Source organism: Mauremys reevesii, linkage group 10, assembly GCF_016161935.1.
Source record: "Mauremys reevesii isolate NIE-2019 linkage group 10, ASM1616193v1, whole genome shotgun sequence".
Lineage (NCBI taxonomy): Eukaryota > Metazoa > Chordata > Testudines > Geoemydidae > Mauremys > Mauremys reevesii.
In genome coordinates, this window is record NC_052632.1 from 29,106,168 (window position 1) to 29,126,738 (window position 20,571).

The window sequence follows — 20,571 nt, forward strand, 5'->3', positions numbered from 1 at the left end:
ACTCTGCAACTCCTGTGAGGGCCTGTGTGCACTCTCCATTCCCACGGAATTTGGTGAGACTTGAGAGCATTGAGTACCTTCCATGATTGCCCCTAAGATTTTGGTTTACATTATCACTTAGGTCACTCGCACACAATATGTGAAGTCCCATAACTATATTACTTAAAGACTTTTGTGGAGGCAAGGATCACATCACCTTATACAATGGCTTTTGGATCCGGAGGGCATATAGGAGTGAGCAAATTATCCAACAGGATGTAGCTTCATAACGTGGAAACACGCACACACAGAATTAGTGAGGCTGATGACTACATTAAGTTTATATAGTAAAGTAAATTGACATCAGCCCCATTTTCTAGTTCTATGAAAAAATAAATTTGTCTTTTATTCATGTTTAGGGATGAAATGCTATTTTTTATTTTAATCTAAAATGAGTTTTTATTAAAGATTAATAAGTAGCTTCTAGAGTCAGTGTTCCTCTTGTGTTTAACTTTTTCAAGAGCAATAAAATTTAGAATCTCTTATCTGTTACCTTCATCAACAGTGATTTTCTTTGTCATGTTACCTATATTTTAAATAGTAAGTGGCTTATATGAGGGGTGTCATTTTGTTTTGAAAGTGAAATACAAAAATATCAGTCATTCAGTAACTAGTGTGTGTAAAATGGTTCAAATGATACCTCTCATTTCCAACTGAACACGGTAGAAATAAGAAATACAAGTTTTCAGCCTGAGTATTTTAAATGGGGAAAATGAAAATAGCTCCGAAGTGCAAACCTGCTTTCCCATCCCAGATTTTTACTTTTAACTTCTAGCATCTTTTCTTTGAATAGCTCTATCTGTTAAAATAGTTACATTTTAATGTTGCTAACAGTTATTACTGGTTTTTGTATTTTTGCAGAATTAAGGCTAAAAATTAATAGAATTATTTGAGTAAACCATTAAAAGTGTTACAGCATTAGAAAGATTGTCCCTGAATATATCAATAAGAATCCAGCATGATAGACTGGAAGCAAAATCCAGCAGTACTGACGCACTTTATCAATTTTGAGGCTCTCTCTTGGGACTTCATGCCCAGCAGGCAGGTGCTTAAGAGCCTTTAAAAAAAAAAAAAGAACAGGAGTACTTGTGGCACCTTAAAGACTAACAAATTTATTTTAGCATGAGCTTTCGTGAGCTACAGCTCACTTCTTCGGATGCATAGAATGGAACACACAGACAGGAGATATTTATACATACAGAGAACATGAAAAGGTGGAAGTATGCATAACAACAGGAAAAGTCTAATCAATTGAGATGAGCTATCATCAGCAGGAGGAAAAAAAAACTTTTTGAAGTGATAATTAAGATGGCCCATAGAAGGTGTGAGGAGAACTTAACATAGGGAAATAGATTTTTGAGCGCGGAACGCAGTCCCCCACTACCACAAATTATGCAGTCGAGTTTCCCGCATTTGGGGAAATCGCAGGGGTCAGCACACCCGCAGGGGTCAGCACACCCGCAGTGCAATGGATGAGCCTCACCCTGGGAAAACCACCTTCGTGATCATGGTATCTCCCCTACCAGGTAAGTAAGGAAAGAAATGCTGTGTATTATTCTGGGTAAGTCAATAGTGCTATTAGCAAGTTCCAAAGAAAGGTATTTCCACCATCCCTTAGCTGGAAGGATTGTTAGTATGACACAAGGTCATTGATTGGGGGAAAGAATATAAAGGGTAATAAAGGAATCTTTTGAGCTACTATAAGGACTTCGTAAAATCCACAAATGTGGAGGGAAAATCCAAATGATTGGAGAGAACAGGAATTGATGGAAAAGGCATTTCTTTAATGCCAGTCTTTCTTCAACTACTTGGAATGGCTATTAAAATTCAGAGCCTTTTTAAAGCTCAGATTCTTTAATATGACACTTAGTTTGGGCTAAAGTCTCTCTCACTGAAGACACATTGGCTTTGAAAAGATATCAAGAACATCTTACAAACTGGAAAATGACTTACATGTAGATCATGAGGGCCAAGACATTTTTTAAATTAATGTTGTGTATAACAAAGTATTTTGTTCAAAATAATTATTTTCAAATTCTGAGATTAAATTTATTTTAAAATGCCCTTACTTGGCTGCATATTCTCTCCATGGTTTCATGCCAAGCAGAAACAGATGGAAGTGAATGTATCTTTCAATCAAACTCTTGTTTCAGGTTCAGCTAAACTGGGAAGAAAACAGTCTTTTCAATATTTAAAATACAAGCTGCTAAGCACCCTTGAAAGTTTAAATCTCCTGCAGCTAGAGCAGGGAAATAATACAGCTCCTTTCTAATGTCTGCCCTGAGGGCTATGAGCTAACGTTGCACAATACCTAAAGTGGGGGAGGGGAGAAGGTTAGGGGTTGTTGTTGGGGTGGATAATTGGGGGATGTTTGGTTGGATTTTTTTGTTTGTTTTTTTTTTGTATCAAACTAAAATAGGCAGACTGGGAGAAGATTAATATAATAAAATAACTTATGATGGTGTGTGTAATTTTAAACTATTATCATTTCAATTTATCCTGTTAAAAATCTTTAATCCAGAAAAAAATGCAGCCAAAAAACTTTCCAAATTAGAAAAATACACACAGTAGACTGGATGACTCGGGGCATGTCTACATGGGGATTCTGAAAAAAGTTAAAAAGATTAAGTGATTAAAGCTGTGATGTTAATGTGCATAAATTAAACTGCATTAAATTGTGTGTGGATGCTCTCATTCAGAAATAAAGTGGCTTCAGTTCACTGAAGTGTAATCCTTCTTCGAGTTTAACTTTTTTGAGTGTCCCTGTGTAGACAAACCCTCACTGGATTGAAAATGGGATTCAGAGTCTTGGCAACAGGTTTCAAATCCAGACTATGTTAGTAGTGAATGAGTATCACCAGGGGCGGCTCTAGACATTTTGCCGCCCCAAGCACAGCAGCATACCACGGGGGGCGCTCTGCCGGTCGTCGGGAGGGCGGCAGGTGGCTCTGGTGGACTTCCCTCAGGCGTGCCTGCGGAGGGTCCGCTGGTCCCGCGGCTTTGGTGGACCTCCCGCAGGCACGCCACCGGAGCCGCAGGACCAGCAGACCCTCCGCAGGCACACCTGCGGGAGGTCCTCCGGAGCCGCCTGCCACCATCCTGGTGACTGGCAGAACACCCCCTGTGGCATGCCGCCCCAAGCACGCGCTTGGCATGCTGGGGCCTGGAGCCGCACCTGAGTATTACTGTAAACTGGCAGCCATTGGGTGACCTATTTGAAATGAATAAATCCTAGTGAATCCGCAGCACAAAAAAACCCCAGTCATAATTGTAATTAATTGGCATGGTAGCAGAATCTCTGCAGAGGCCCAAGATTGAATGTGTCTGCAGACTGAAATAATTTCTCTACCCTCCAAGTCAAAGTTGAAGCACACTGATAGAGTACTGTGGGGCAATTTGCATTGCTTCTGACTGTGTTGTACCTATTCTGTGGATAAACAGAGGACCTCAGAGTCCAAAGTTGTGAATTTGACACCTTCACAAGCACTAAATTGACTAAGCTCTCTACCTCCTGCCCACCAAAGGGGAAAAATAATAGGTGAGAAAGGTGGGCATTAAGTGAAAGATTTCAGTTAACACTGCAGATTTCTCTTTAGGCTGAATCCAAATACATCAAATATTCCAATATTTGGGAATGTTTGGATCCAGGGTTTTGGTTAGCCACATCATTGAGCGAAGATGTTTAGATCCCGGGGTTCATCTCCACTATGAATGAAGCTTCTGTCATTGTGATTATGTCATGTCTGGTCTGCAGGGGCCTATTGAAACATAAAATATCAATTCCATGGACTAGCAGTGTTTTGCAGTTACATTTGGAGGTTTCATTGTAAGTTTGGACATCTCTAATTCCTTGATTGTTAGTGTTGCCTGAATATGGACTAAAGGATCAGGCACTAAGTGAACAGCTTTTTTGCTTGATGTCACACTGCTTCGTCTGTTGGGGAGCATAAGATGGTAAATAATAGTCCAGTATTCAGCTCTCTGTGCAATATCCAGTGCTTGTAAATTTTTTTCCTTTAATGGGAAACATTTATTACAGTGTGTAAGAGAGTGTGGATAAAAATAACAAACAAGCCCATAAGCACATAGACTCTATAAATATTGAAGAAATGTAAAATAAAAAAAGATGATGTTGCCCAATCTCAAGCGATCTCCCCTGTAAGTCTGAAATCTCCTTTCTACAATGCCGTTCCTGCCTGGATGTGATCAGAGCCAGATCTGTATAGTAGGCTATAATCCAATGCAAACCCTAAATAGCATAACCTCTCCTGCAGGAGAGGCTTCTATAAATAGAATGCCCTCAATTGTTTGTTCTTCCCACACTAAGAACTGCTCCTGATGAAGAGGTTGTCCAGAAACTGGAAGATTGTAAATAAATAGCAAGAAAAAGGGGAATGGGGACAGAAAGACCAAATGGATGCGTGAGATAGCAAAGCTAGGGCTAGTGTACATCTTATTTTGATGCAGATTAACATTGTTTTCCACATTCATATAGATTCATATCAATTGTGTATATATATAATGAGAATTGGTCCCTAGTTAGAAAATATATATGTATCCCACAAATCCACAGAGCTGGGAGAAGAAAGGGAGAAATATTTTAGTATTTCCAAGTGCCTTTTCCCCATCTATTGCATGTATATACACTCCAAACCTGGAGATTAAACAACATGTATTCTATATTTCCTGGACAGCCATATAAGACAGAATGTTTAATACTAAATAACCTGATCCTTTAAAAAAGGTCTGTACCCTACAAAATACGTGACCAATCCATTGCTAAACATTAACCCTCATGTTTAATGCTTGTCAGCACACAAATTAACATTTTAAATCCGTGGAATTTCAGAATATCTCAGTTCTAATGAGAGAGAGAAAAATGATTCTCCCTTTTTATTATATGATGTAAAATATATAAAACAGAAAATATGGATTATTCAAATATTCAAGCTACAATTCTCAGAATGTTAAAGAGGGATAGTAAAAGAGAATAATGTTCCTGTGAATCTATTAGCAAAAAATACGCACTAAAAATGATTACACAAACAAGTCATTTCTATTTTTTCCTTTCATAGGGCTTGGCCACATTTTTAGTCAGAAAATTAAGATAGATAAAGGCCCTTTCAGTGAAAATGTATAGAGTGGGAATTGAGATTGTTCTCTTCAGGTTGGCTATTTATGTATCAGGTCACTACACAAATATAAATGTAAACTCCATGTACATTTAAAACAAAAGCAGAAGATTGGGAGGTACATATGGTGCTCAGAGATAAGGATAAGCTATCACCATTTGCTATCTCAATTATCCTTGAATCATAAGCTCATTAAAATTTTCAAGAGCAGATTTCTTTTATGGGAAGGGTAGAGAAAAGGTTGTGATAGTCAATTGAGTTTCCTTATTATGTAAAAAACAAAAAACAAAACCACTAGTCTGTGTTGAATGATTATTATTATTAGTACTTTTATTTAGAGCTCATATTTGGAAACCAGGATTTTCAGTTCACCTCCACTATCCTTTTTAAGCTGATATGAGTGACAGGATCATTTTTCTATGACAGCACTTGGGAGGATTAGAATTCACTAATTTGATCACAATGATAATTCACACAAATGTGAAAATGTAGTGTGTGTAAAGAGGCTATATGAAGTATTGTATGTTCCTGGTTTGAAGGGAAAGATTGTTCTGCATTTAGGCTGCGTGATGTGAGTAAGACCAGAATACACAGAGTATTTATAGAAATGAATTGAATGATATTGGGCATGTTTTAATACAGGATACAGTAAAGGAGATTCAGGATTATAGCATATGAAGAAAGATTTCACTCTTAAATTCTTACAGCTGCTGATACCTTAGAGAAAAGTTAATAATAATTCTGGTATATGTTGCATGATTTTTATCTGTCATTATTTTGTACAGTGAATAATTGCATGAACATGAGAAGTTTGTTTCTCAGTAGTTCATTTTCCTGTTGCCTAGAGCAGACCTATAAATAAATAAATCACATTTTACCAGATAATCAAACATTCTAAATGATGATTTTGCAAAAAAACCTTTTCATTATGATGAAAGTCAATTTTTCACAAGTGAAACAGGCTTTCTTATTCTTTCATATAAAATAGCAATAATAACTGGTACTTTTCACATGACGATCTCAAGGTCTTTGTACACCCTAATTAGTATCACCTCACAGTTTCCTTATAAAGTAGACATTATCACATCTCAGTCAACATGGATTTGCTTTGAGGACCTGCTGATTGGAAACCATATACAAGAAACGAAAGAAAAATTCCAGAATGAAAGTGAGAGTTCCCAGGTTTTTTGCTGGTCTTCAGTCGAGAATTATTATTTTTTTGCTTTGTAATCATTTGTGTTCCTGAAAGTTATAAATGAAGGCTACTTGTTTTTAAGGTGAACCCTGCTACTCCATCTCAGTGACCACAAGCAAAATGTTACTAAGTCTGAATCTTTAGTTTGATGCAGGGAGTCTCTAACAATTAGATTTTTGTGGTTCCATATAAAAGATGCAGAGATGAACAGAAACCTTCTGAAATGGCTCCAGTCCTTTTCTTTCTGACTGAACCAAGCAGGAGGAGTTAGCTCAGTGGTTTGAGCATTGGCCTGCTAAACCCAGGGTTGTGAGTTTAATCCTTGAGGGGGCCATTTAGGGATCTGGGGCAAAAATCAGTTGGGGGATTGGTCCTGCTTTGAGCAGGGGATTGGACTAGATGACCTCCTGAAGTCCCTTCCAATGTGGATATTCTGTGATTCTTTGAAACATTGGAATTTGCTGATTCATCAAAATCAAAACATTCTGCAAAGACACTTGTATTTTTACAAAGTTCATCCAGAAACCAGGCAGAATTCTGATGGAAATGTGCCTGGCTCCTTGCAGGCTGCTGAGGGTCTGCAGCTCTGGGGCAGCCTGCCAGGAAGACTGGCCTGGGGTTGCGAACCCAAAGGCTTCCAGGATTCTGTGGCTGCAGGGTAGCCTGCCTCAGGGTTGGAGATGTCAGGGCTGCCAGGGTTTGTTGCTCTGGGCCCAGACTGCTCCAGAGTCAGTGTCCCATCCCATCCCATTTTGCAGAGAATCTTGAAAATTTTGTTTTTTGTTTCAAATCAGAATTAAACTGATTTCAAAATAGCGAACTCCTCTGTGACATGGAATACGTTTCTCTGCTCAACTATCATGCTATCTGGAGTGGCTTCAAGGCAGACACCCCAAACCGGTGGTGAGTTCTATATTTAGATTTCACCGGGTCAGTAATAAATGTGAACTCCTGGATCACTGTAGCAGTCTTTACATCGAGTCACAGATAATCCCCTTAGACTCTCCAGTCTATTTTGCCACCCAGGCAAACTGGACTTAGTGATAAATGGTCACTTACACCAAAAATCACACAATATTCAGGTTGCTGCCAGTCCCAAGAGACCAGTCACTTACCCTAGATCAGTGGGTACCCTAGATCTGACACCAAAGACAACATCTGTAGTCAATCCCGTAATAAGCTATCTAAGGGCTTATTAACTAGGAAAAAGAACAGAATGAGTTATTTGCAGGTTAAAGCAAACAAACAGAAGCACAAATGAGTTGCAATCTAAATCCTAAGAGTGACAGAATTGTAGTGATCTGTCAAGTCAAAGTGTCTTTCAAGGTGGACCAAGGAAGTAACCCCTGGGGATCTCTGGCTTCAGTTTGGTGGCTCTGGCCCTGTGTGAGTTCAAACAGCAAAGAGATGGAAAATTTTCCTGTGACTGTTTTATTTCTTTCATTCAACTTCCAAGTCCACAGAACAAGCTTCCTTGCATGTGACATTTCCAGGGACATGATAGGACCATTAATCAATAATTTGTATTGCAATGTTCCTTGATGGCCCATCTGATTTTGATGGTCTTTCTGGATGTGTAGGCGGGGCGGGGAATACAAGTGCCTGGGTTCATAAATTTAAAGCAAACATTTTCAAAGTTATAAAGTAAAACGTAAATATTTTCTTATAGCATGGAATACCAACATTACAAAGTGAGATTAATACATGCAGCTACTTGCAAACATTTAATAAAGTCTAATCAGTAAATACGTTCTTATAAGAGCAAAACCGTTGAACGGGTCTGGTCTCCAGCTATGAGTTTGCCAGTTCTTAACTAATGCCAGCAGCCTGGGCAAGAGTTGGTATCTGGCCTACCAGCATCACAAACTCTGTCTGGGTCTCAGTAGGGTTCTCAGGCCTAGCCTGAAGAAAACTTCAAAAGAATAATCTTGAAAAGTATTCAGTCTTACTGTTCTGGAGGCTCACAGATTGCTGGGCGGTTAACAGTTCTCTCAAGTATCCTTCTGGGTTAATAGCATGCCAAGAATGGAATTGCATCGTTTCTTCAATACCAAAAGATGTAAACAAACATGCGTGAACATATACACACGTGTGTGATATGTTAACTTCCGCTTATTAGCAATCCCTCAGTGGGATGTGCAGAGCTTGGGCCCTCGGTGCCAGGGCAGGACACAACACAGAGTGAGTACGGAGAGGTACCATACAGCCCAAGAACGTCCTTCCCTGGCTGTAGCCTCACAAACCTGCCTGAGGCTATGGCTCAGCATGTCCCAGCACTTCCTTCTGAGGCGGCAGCCCTGCAAACCTGCCTTCTGGGGCTGCAGCAAGAGAAGGAAGCACTGGGACATGTCAAGCTCTGGCTGTAGACAGGTTTGCAGGGCTGCAGGCAGGGAAGGAAGCACTGGGGCTGCATGGTACCTCTGTCTCTTCTCTCCAGACTGCGTCCTGTCCTGGCCCCAGGGACCTATGCTAGGCACATCCCAGGATTCCCAGCGCTTGCTTGCTTCCCTGGCTGCAGACCCATAAACCTGCTTGCATCTGGGGCTTTCCATGGGGAGGAAGGACCCCAGGATGTGCCAAACCCAAGCCCCTGGGTCCAGGATTGGACCCAGTCTGGAGAGTGCACGGAGAGCTACTGTTCCTGCTTCCTGTGGAAAGCCATGGCATCCAGTTAGCAGCTTCCCTGTCCACAGTATCCCCGGAGCCTGGGCTCCATACATCCCAGAGCTTCCATTCCTGACTGTAGCCTTGCAAACCTGCCTGTGGACGGGACTTTCCCCCAAAATATTGTCAATAGCCAGCTTGCCTGTTGACATCTGGACCAATTAACATGTATCTATTGGACAGTATCAGTTCCTGGCAGAATGTTTCCATTAACAAAAAGGTGTAATTAATGGGGTTGCTATTCAGCGGAATCTACGCATGCACACACACATATATAAACAAACAAAAATTACATTAAAAGACCATTATTACACTTGTGAAGTGAACCACTCAGAGGTTAGGACATACACTGTCAACCTTAATTCAGGCAACCTTAATTTGGCCTCCTTGTGTTTATGCTTTATGATACATGCTCATATACTGTTGTTTTCACAGGACCCCTACCTCATTGAGTGCACAAGATGGATCCTCTGTGAGGATGAAAAAAGGAGGCTATTGTCTGCCTCATTTGTTGCATAAATTGGAAGATGTGGGGATTGAGGCAGGAAGAGAAAGGAGAGTCTCATAGTTAAGGCTGTTGAATGCTGCCCTGGAGAATTGGATTCCGTTCCTGCCTTAGCCACAGATTTCTTGTGTGATGCTAAGCAAGTCACATAAACCAAACTCTTCACAGGTGGTCCCTAATTGCATGTTCCATATTTTCTCAGTGAGCAGCTTGGGGCTTTGTGGCCTGAATTCTACAGGTGTTGAGCACTCCTAACTGCAATTGCAGTCAGTGGGAGCTGTGCTTTGAGCATATGAATGCTATATAATGCTAAGTACTCTGAAAACTCAGGCCTTAGGGATCTCTCATTGGGCTCCCAACATTTGTGGATGCGTTTGACTTTAATCTCTGTGCTTCAGCTTCCTATTGGTAAAATGGGGATAATACCATCCTCTCAGCTCACAGAGGTTTTGCAAAGATACATTAATGTTTGTGAAGTACTGATACCATAGTGATAAGTGCCAGAGATGAGCCCATGAAGAAACTAATAATTCTGTCTTTAGAGCAGCATTTTCAGTAACAAGCACAGAAACAGTTTCCTTACCTTGTCAGATCTTTTTTTAAACTTTCCCTTTAGTTTTTAGTAGTTTACGTTTAAAACAGTACTGTACAGTATTTGCCTTTTTTTTTCTTGTCTCTGCTGCTGCCTGATTGCATACTTTCAGTTCTAAATAAGGTGTATGGTTGACTGATCATTTCGTAACTCTGGTATTCATAACTCTGAGTTCTACTGTATTCATATTACCATTTACCTTTCTTGCTTCTTTTGATATAGTGAATTTACGGCTTTTCTTAGCACAAAATGTTTTACCTTAAATTTCCAGAATATCATTGCAATAATAACCAATAAACTTCCCTCTGTTGCCATATATTGATTCTTCTTCGAGTGCTGTCCCTGTGGGTGCTCCACTCTAGGTGACGGTGCGTCCCGGCGCTGTCGATCGGAGATTTTCGGTAGCAGTGCCTGGTTGGGGCGCATGCACCCAGATGGCATCTCCCGTCTAGTTGGAATCTTCCTGAGTGCGTGCGCCCCACACCCTCCTCAGTTCCTTCTCAACCGTCCTCAGCTGAAGACGGGACTCGGGGCAGTGCTGCCTTCTCTTCCCTGATATCTATAGGAAACAGTATCAAAGAACATAGAAATAATTATTAATTACTTCCCAGTTGTTTCCCTTCCTTTAGTATAGTTACATAGTTAGTTACTTAGTTTAAAAAAAAAAGCCCCTCAGGCTTGTCTCTCTCTCCTCGGCCATCTCTAATTCATAATGCCAGGAGCTTCAGGATTCAAAAAATGCATCTCCTGCCAGGACTCCATGCCGTGGTCAGATGGGCACTGACATTGTGTGAGGTGCCTCGGGGACACCCACATCCCCGCGAAGTGCCTCCATTGTGCGAGCCTCAAGTCAAGAGCTCGCTGTGACAGGGATCTGCGGCTCTAAATCATCATGCTGTCAGTTTCAGCGCTAAAAGCAGCCACGGTCCCGCCAGCACGCTCTGCCTCAGCAGTGAAAATAGCTGCGGTGCCGACAGCGCTATCAGCCTCGGCACCGCGAAAAGCATCGGCACCCAGCCACTCTTGTACCCGCGCACCAGCAGCAGACCCCCTGCAGGGCACCTCTAAACTCACTACTAACGAGCTACAGCAGAGAGCAAGCTTAGCTCAGCCTAGGGAGCAGGAGCAACAGTTTCTTACTCAAAGTGACCTTTTAGTGCCACTTGAGCCTCACTCTCCGCTCCTAGATACAGAGGACTCTTTTCTTGAACCGCCACTTTCTCCTGAACTGGATTTCACTGATGGTGACCTTGAGCTACAGCAGCAAGCGGAGTTCTCCCCTCCTGCTTCTCTTCCACAGGCACCTTTACCACCTCAGGTCACGGATCAAGTTCAGCAGCCTCAGTTTCCTTACTTTGCTTCCCCCTGTGGGTGGCACCTGGGTTCTCCTACCCTATGCCTTGGCCTCAATGGTACCCGTGGCAACATCCTCCTACCAATCATCCTCCGTCTGTGCCTCAATCTCCTGCTCCATCCACTTCTAGGGTGCCTGAGCCCCCTCCTGACTCTGGGAGTTGCGCACCATATCCTGACTCGCCTAATCCTAACTCTCCACTAGTCTCAGATGAAGCCATCCTCCCTTCACATCCACAGACCGTGGATGACTGCAAACAGTTCCAAGAATTTTTTAGGAGGGTTGCACTCAGCCAGGATATTCCCTTGGAAGAGGTTCAGAAGAAGCAACACAAACTCCTTAAAATCTTTCAACCATCTGCGCCCTCGAAAATCGCGCTCCCTATAAATGAGGCACTCATGGAGCCAGCTGACACTCTCTGGCAAACCCCAGCTTCTCTGGTACCAACTTGCAAGAAGGCTGAACGTAAATACTACGTTCCTGCAAAGGACGCAGACTTCCTATTTTCTCATCCACCACCAAACTCTCTTGTCATCGATGCAGTTGCACAGAGGACCAAACAGTCACAATATCGACCCACCCCTCAAGACAAAGACCTTAGACGCCTTGATGTCCTGGGCTGCAAAGTTTATACATCCTCTACACTACAGTTCAGGATTGCTAACTATTCTGCCCTCCTCGCCAGCTATGATTTTGATAATTACAATAAGCTTTTCGATCTGCCTCCTAAATACCAGAGGACAGAAGAGCAGACTTCAAATCAATCCTGTCTGAGGGACAACTGATCTCCAGAACGGCCCTACAGGCATCTTTAGACACGGCGGACACAGCAGCCTGTACTATTGCAACTGCTGTGGTTATGCGCAGAGCCTCATGGCTCTCTGCGTCAGGCATTCCTAAAGAACTACAGACTAAAGTGGAGGATCTCCCCTTCGATAAGGACAAACTCTTCTCCCAAAAAAACAAAACTGATTAACTCCTCCACACCATGAAGGATTCCAGAGCGACATTGCGCACCCTGGGCATTCACCCATCTCTTCCCAGGAGACAGCGATACCAACCCTACCAAAGACCACGCATACATCAGTACTATCGTCCTCAATCCAGACCATACGACACAACTAGGAATCGTTCTAGACCTCTCAAATGCAGACAAAACCAAAATCAAGCCACCACCCTCCGTCCACAGGGCAATAAACAACAGTTTTGAAGCATTGCTCGAGGGTCTGCATGACCACCCTTTGATTCCACCACTTGTCCATTTGGCCACCGCCTCCAGTATTTCCAACATGCCTGGCAGCGGATCACACAGGACCGCTGGGTCCTCGAAATAGTTCAGACCGGTTACTCCATCCCTTTTATATCCTACCCTTCTCACGAGCAATTACTTCGCACAGAAGTGGCTCACCTTCTGCAACTAGGTGCAGTGGAGCCTGTGCATCTGCAACACCAGGGGACAGGTTTCTACTCCCAATTCTTTCTAACGCAGAAAGAGACCAGAGGATGGAGGCCTATACTAGACCTACGCTGACTGAACAAATTTGTGAGGACACAAAGATTCAAGATGGTCACACTGGGCACAATAATACCTGCATTGGATCAAGGGGACTGGTTCACAGCCCTCGACCTACAAGATGCTTACTTCCACATATCAATTCATCCAGCTCACAGACACTTCCTACGATTCACAATCGGTCAGGATCATTTTCAATACAGAATTCTTCCTTTCAGACTTTCCACGGCTCCAAGAGCTTTTTCCAAGACCCTAGCCGTCGTTGTGGCTCACCTCCGCAAACATGGCGTCACTCTTTTCCCCTACCTGGACGATTGCCTCATCAAGGGCGACTCCTATGGCGACACACTTCAAGCCACGCATCTCGCCATCTCCCTCTTTCACAGCCTAGGCCTCCAAATAAACATCCAAAAATCCACCCTGATACCCATGCAACAGATCGAGTTCATCGGAGCTCATCTCGACTCAACCCAGAGCAGGGCCTCGCTCCCATACAACAGATTCCTCGCTGTCACACAGCTCGTACGCACGCTCTCTATTCGTCCCAGGACACAAGCAAGAATCTGCCTACAGCTCCTTGGTCACATGGCAGTGTGACCAAGGAGCTGTAGGCAGATTAGAGAGCGTAGACGAATAGAGAGCGTGCGTACGAGCTGTGTGGCAGCTACCACCTTCGTAGTTCAACACGCCAGGCTACATATGAGATGCCTCCAGGGCTGGCTCAACTCCAGTTTCAAACCCAGCAGACATCCCTTAGCGATGCTGCTAACTCCTCCTCCCAATGTTATAACTTCCCTACAATGGTGGACAAGTCCAGAAAACCTCTGCACAGGGGTTTCCTTCCAGCAACGATCCCCAACGCTCATGCTCACCACGGACGCTTCCCTGATAGGTTGGGGAGCGCATCTAGGGGAACACAGGCCACAAGACTGGTGGTCTCCATCAGAGACGCATCTACACATAAATCTCCTAGAGTTCAGAGCAGTGAGGAGAGCATGCCTTCACTTTCTTCCCCTCATAAAGAACAAATACCTGCGAGTCTTAACAGACAACATAGCATGTATGTATTACATAAACAGACAAGGGGGAGCCCGCTCACATTCCCTCTGCATGGAAGCCATTCGACTATGGAATTGGTGCATACAACATCGAATACAGATCATTGCCTCCTATCTACCAGGCTGCCACAACGCTACTGCCGCTGCACTCAGCAGGCACTTCTCGACAGAACACGAATGGGAGCTGCACCCCGCAGTACTCCAACAGCTTTTCTCCCACTGGGGCACCCCGTCAATAGATCTCTTCGCCACGACCCGAAATCGAAAATGGCCCCTGTTTTGCTCCAGGGCGGGACTCGGGACTGCATCCCTAGGGGATGCATTCCTCATCCCATGGAACAGCTACCTCCTGTACGCCTTCCCACCTATCCCTCTACTACAAAGGGTTATTCGGAAGATCGCGGACGACAAGGCCCAGATCATCCTTATTGCCCCGGCTTGGCCAAGACAGACGTGGTACCCCTACCTTCTCCGCATGTCCTCCCGTCACACATGGGCTCTCCCCAACAGGCCAGACCTCCTTTACCAGGACAGTGGACGAGTCCTTCACCCCCAGCTCCAGAAGCTCCACCTCACAGCCTGGTTCCTTCATGGTTCCAAACCCATGAACTAGCCTGTTCCGAGCAAGTCCTATATGTCCTCTTGCACAGTAGGAGAGACTCCACTCGTAAAACCTACCTTCAGAAATGGAGGCGCTTTGCTCTTTGGTGCTCACATAAACATTTAGCACCCAACAACGTGACCCTTCCTAATATTCTAGATTACCTCCTCGAACTAAAACAGGATGGACTTTCGCTCAGCTCCATCAAAGTGCACCTGGTGGCGCTTACCACCTTCCATGAATTATTGGTTGGGTACTCACTCTTTACACACCCCACCATTAAACGCTTTCTCTCTGGCCTGCAAAATCTTTACCCTGAGATTCACTCAACAGTGGCTACATGGAATCTTAACCTCATTCTTCATGCTCTCATGAGACCTCCATTTGAGCCCTTGGCTACCTCCTCTGATCTACATATGTCCATGAAGGTGGCTTTTCTAGTTGCCATAACATCAGCAAGGAGAGTTGGTTAAATGAGTGCCCTGATGACCCACCCTCCATACACAATCTTCTCTAAAGATAAAGTCACTTTGAGACCACATCCTAAATTTCTTCCTAAGGTGGTATCAACCTTCCACCTCAACCAACCTATATATTTATCTACGTTCTACCCCAAACCTCACAAAACTCCACAGGACGCAACCCTGCATACTTTCGATGTCAGGCGAGCAATTGCCTTTTATTTAGGCAGGACTAAATCATTTTGCAAGTCTCCACGACTCTTCGTTTCCATTGCCGAAAGATCAAAAGGCACAGCTATCTCTAAACAACATCTATCCAAGTGGATCTCTGACTGCATCAGATCCTGTTACCGGGCGAAGAATCTTCAACCGCCCAAAGGCATTAGAACTCATAAGAACATAAGAACATAAGAAAGGCCGTACCGGGTCAGACCAAAGGTCCATCTAGCCCAGTATCTGTCTACCGACAGTGGCCAATGCCAGGTGCCCCTGAGGGAGTGAACCTAACAGGCAATGATCAAATGATCTCTCTCCTGCCATCCATCTCCATCCTCTGACGAACAGAGGCTAGGGACACCATTCTTACCCATCCTGGCTAATAGCCATTTATGGACTTAGCCACCATGAATTTATCCAGTCCCCTTTTAAACATTGTTATAGTCCTAGCCTTCACAACCTCCTCAGGTAAGGAGTTCCACAAGTTGACTGTGCGCTGCGTGAAGAAGAACTTCCTTTTATTTGTTTTAAACCTGCTGCCTATTAATTTCATTTGGTGACCCCTAGTTCTTGTATTATGTGAATAAGTAAATAACTTTTCCTTATCCACTTTATCAACATCACTCATGATTTTATATACCTCTATCATGTCCCCCCTTAGTCTTCTCTTTTCCAAACTGAAGAGTCCTAGCCTCTTTAATCTTTCCTCATATGGGACCTTCTCTAAACCCCTAATCATTTTAGTTGCTCTTTTCTGAACCTTTTCTAGTGCTAGAATATCTTTTTGAGGTGAGGAGACCACATCTGTACACAGTATTCGAGATATGGATTTATATAAGGGCAATAATATATTCTCAGTCTTATTCTCTATCCCCTTTTAATGATTCCTAACATCCTGTTTGCTTTTTGACCGCCTCTGCACACTGCGTGACATCTTCAGAGAACTATCCACGATAACTCCAAGATCTTTTTCCTGACTCGTTGTAGCTAAATTAGCCCCCATCATGTTGTATGTATAGTTGGGGTTATTTTTTCCAATGTGCATTACTTTACATTTATCCACATTAAATTTCATTTGCCATTTTGTTGCCCAATCACTTAGTTTTGAGAGATCTTTTTGAAGTTCTTCACAATCTGCTTTGGTCTTAACTATCTTGAGTAGTTTCATATCCTCTGCAAACTTTGCCACCTCACTGTTTACCCCTTTCTCCAGATCATTTATGAATAAATTGAATAGGATTGGTCCTAGGACTGACCCTTGGGGAACACCACTAGTTACCCCTCTCCATTCTGAGAATTTACCATTAATTCCTACCCTTTGTTCCCTGTCCTTTAACCAGTTCTCAATCCATGAAAGGACCTTCCCTTTATCCCATGACAGCTTAATTTACGTAAGAGCCTTTGGTGAGGGATCTTGTCAAAGGCTTTCTGGAAATCTAAGTACACTATGTCCACCGGATCCCCCTTGTCCACATGTTTGTTGACCTTTTCAAAGAACTCTAATAGATTAGTAAGACACGATTTCCCTTTACAGAAACCATGTTGACTATTGCTCAAGAGTTTATGTTTTTCTATGTGTCTGACAATTTTATTCTTTACTATTGTTTCAACTAATTTGCTTAGACTTACCGGTCTGTAATTGCCGGGATCACCCCTAGAGCCCTTTTTAAATATTGGCGTTACATTAGCTAACTTCCAGTCATTGGGTACCGAAGCCGATTTAAAGGACAGGTTACAAACCTTAGTTAATAGTTCCGCAACTTCACATTTGAGTTCTTTCAGAACTCTTGGGTGAATGCCATCTGGTCCCGGTGACTTGTTATGTTGAGTTTATCAATTAATTCCAAAACCTCCTCTACTGACACTTCAATCTGTGACAGTTCCTCAGATTTGTCACCTACAAAAGCCAGCTCAGGTTTGGGAATCTCCCTAACATCCTCAGCCGTGAAGACTGAGGCAAAGAATCCATGCACCCAGATGGATTCCACTAGAGCCATGTCGGCATCCATTGCCTTCCTACACAACGTTCCCATTCCTGATATCTGCAAAGCGGCTACATGGTCATCTGAACACACGTTTGCAAAACACTATGCTCTGACACAAGACATCACGGCAGACACAATAGTAGGTCATACAGTACTATCTTCAGTACTCCCTGCTGTATCTCCAAAGTCCCACCAACCGTAGTGGGTACTGCTACACATTCACCTAGAGTGGAGCACCCACAGGGACAGCACTCGAAGAAGAAGAGAAAGTTACTCACCTTGCAGTAACTGAGGTTCTTCGAGATGTGTGTCCTGTGGGTGCTCCACTCCCCGCCCTCCTCCCCTCTACTTTGAGTACTGAGATGACTCACCATGGTAGAGAAGGAACTGAGGAGGGTGTGGGGCGCACACACTCAGGAAGATTCCAACTAGACGGGAGATACCATCTGGGTGCATGCGCCCCAACCAGGCACTGCTACCGAAAATCTCCGATCGACAGCGCTGGGACGCACCGTCACCTAGAGTGGAGCACCCACAGGGACACACATCTCGAAGAACCTCAGTTACTGCAAGGTGAGTAACTTTCTCTTACCTTATATTTAATCTTATTTTAGGAAAAATGAGATATTTCACAGCATTTTTTTATTTATTTAGTCTGAGCCCCATAGTGTTTTAATAAACACTTTTTTATTTTTATTTTTTATTACAGCTCCATCACTTTTATTTGACTTTTGTTATAAAGTACAAAGTACATTCTTCTGAGTTGAATGTCATGCTGTCATCAAAAATTGCAGCATGAAAGAGCTTTTACTAATATTTTTAGGAAAGGTCTGTTTTGTGCAACTGCAGTCTTTTGAAATAAATTGAAATATAAAGAAAGAGTAACCAAAGGACACTACAGTGCCAAGTAAAATAGCTCAGTCTGGGGATCTCCATCTTTTGGCCATTAAGCCAGTAGAGGTACAAAGATGTTCCTGCATCTAGAGCAATGCAAAATGTGGCCCAAAAACCTTAAAGCACAGTTTACCAGGTTTGGACTTTCGTTACAGAGCACTAAACAAAATTTTACCTTTCTAGCAAGCCAAGGTGCCTTTATGATTTTGTTTTAAAACTATTTGAAATTTTTTTTTCAGTTTCATTGGGAAGCTTGGATTTCCATCTGAGTTGGCTTTGACCTTTTGGGTTGTAACCTGAAACTTGAAGCTAAATTTTAGGGGACCCATATTGATGACATGCACTGCAATTGAAAACTGGGGTAGCCAGAGATTGAGTTCTAGGAAGATGAAAAATACAGTTAATTTTTACCTACACTTGAATGCAGATGGGAGTGATAATTGTATGCAGCCAACCCTGAAGATGTTAATTTGAGAAGCATAGGGAAAACTTTATGTTCTTCTTCGAGTGATTGCTCCTATGCATTCCAGTTAGGTGTGCGTGCACGGCTCTTCGGAAGATTTTTACCCTAGCAACTCCGGCGGGTCGGCTGGGCGCCCCCTGGAGTGGCGCCGCTATAGCGCTAGATATATACCCCAGCCGACCCGTCCGCTCCTCAGTTCCTTCTTGCCGCCCGTGACGGCTGTTGGAACAGTGGAGTGCTCCTTTGACCTCCACATCCCTAGCGTATCTCTGGTTCTATTGTATATAGTTAGTTAAAATAGTTAAATAAGTTAGTTAGTTAGTGTATTAAGGGGAATTAGGGGGGCTAGCCCCTCTTTTTCCCGAAACGGTGCGGGCTCATGCCCAAGGCACCGGGGTTCAAGCCCTGTTCGGCTTGTCAGCGGCACATGCCGATCGGTGACCCTCACGACTCCTGCCTGCGCTGCCTCGGAGAGTCCCATCGAGCAGATAAGTGCCCGATTTGCAAGTCATTTAAGCCGCAGACTAAAAAAGAGAGAGACTCTAGGCTAAAGCAGCTCTTAATGGAATCGGCACTTAGCACTACGGTGCCGACCCCAGCGGCTCAACAGTCCTCCTCAGTGCGAAGCGCACCAGCGGTCCCGAGCCGGTCCGGTACCGAGACTCTTAAAAAGCTACAGCCGGCACCGGCGCCCCGGCACCGGTCCCTTTCTCCAGCAAGGAAGCGCAAGATGGCGCAGACGGCCACCAAGCCTCCGGGACCGCTCACCCAGCCACCGCCGGCACCTCCGGCACCGACTGTGGTGGTGCACAGACCGTGCACAGTACCGTCGACTCCGGCGCCACAAGAGCCGTCGAGTCCGGTACCGCCCTGCTCCCCGGTGCAAACCGCGGTCGAGCTGCCTCTCCCGTCAAAGCCAGAGACATTCTCGACGGCGAGAGAGCTGATAGAGCTCACAGAGGCACCGTGTCTCCAGCCCCCGGCGCCACCGGTGCGGGCTGTGAAGTCAGTGGGCAAACCGGCCATCATGAGGCCTCCTTCCCCTGACGGATGAGACAGAAGGCGTTCCCACTCTCGGTCCCGATCCTGATCACGGAGACGGTCACCTTCTCGCCGATCCAGATCCCGGCACCGGTCACGTTCCCGGTACCGTTCACGGTACCGTTCTCCATTTCAGCGCCGGTCGCAGTCCCGGTACCGCTCCACATCGCGGTACCGGTCGCACTCCCGGAGACGATCCCGGTCCCGGTCTCCCGACCGTCGGTACCGAAGAAGGTCCGGATCCCGGTACTGCTCTCGGTACCGGTCATCACGCAGCCGCTCCCGCCGACGTCGGTCGAGATCGCGGTCGACCTCCCGGTACCCGCACGGTCGATGGTTCCGCTCTCGCTCCCGGCACCACGATGACCGGCACCGATCCCCGGCACCGTCCAGGGACAGACCGGCGGCATCGACAGTGCAGTCCCTGAGCGCCTCTGTCCCCCCGTGGCCTTCCCGCAAACCTTCGGTCGCCTCTCAAGCGGGCAGCGGTGGTGATCTCCGGGCTGACCCCCAAGGGCAGGACCACGGTCTGCAGCAGTGGGGCTTCTGAACCCCCTGGGCCTATCACGAGACTCAAGGGGGCCCCTTCCTTCAGCGACCCAGGACCTCCGACCACAGGGTGCCGGACGCCACGGTCAGAAGGCCTCCTCCATCACCGCAGGTTGAGGCTCCACCGCCACCTGTAGCGGCAGAGCATCCCGTAGACGCGGAGGCTTCGCACCCCATGGACGAACCCCCTCCAGAAGCCATGGGCCAGGGCCTATCCTTGTCTTCCTCACCGGATGAGGCGGTGGCGGGGGCATCGACATCGGACCCCCACCGACTGACCTGTGGGCCCACCAAGACCTGCTTCGACTG

At 44.8% G+C, this 20,571-nt stretch overlaps 1 protein-coding gene and 1 pseudogene across 10 annotated transcripts in view; one reads left to right on the forward strand and one right to left on the reverse strand.

The window, feature by feature from the left end:
* Positions 1–20,571, forward strand: part of FAM189A1 (family with sequence similarity 189 member A1) — a 424,039-nt gene that overhangs the window by 270,324 nt on the left and 133,144 nt on the right. The gene's annotated exons all lie outside the window — the stretch shown is intronic.
* On the reverse strand, positions 1,395–1,573 carry LOC120374189 (annotated as a pseudogene).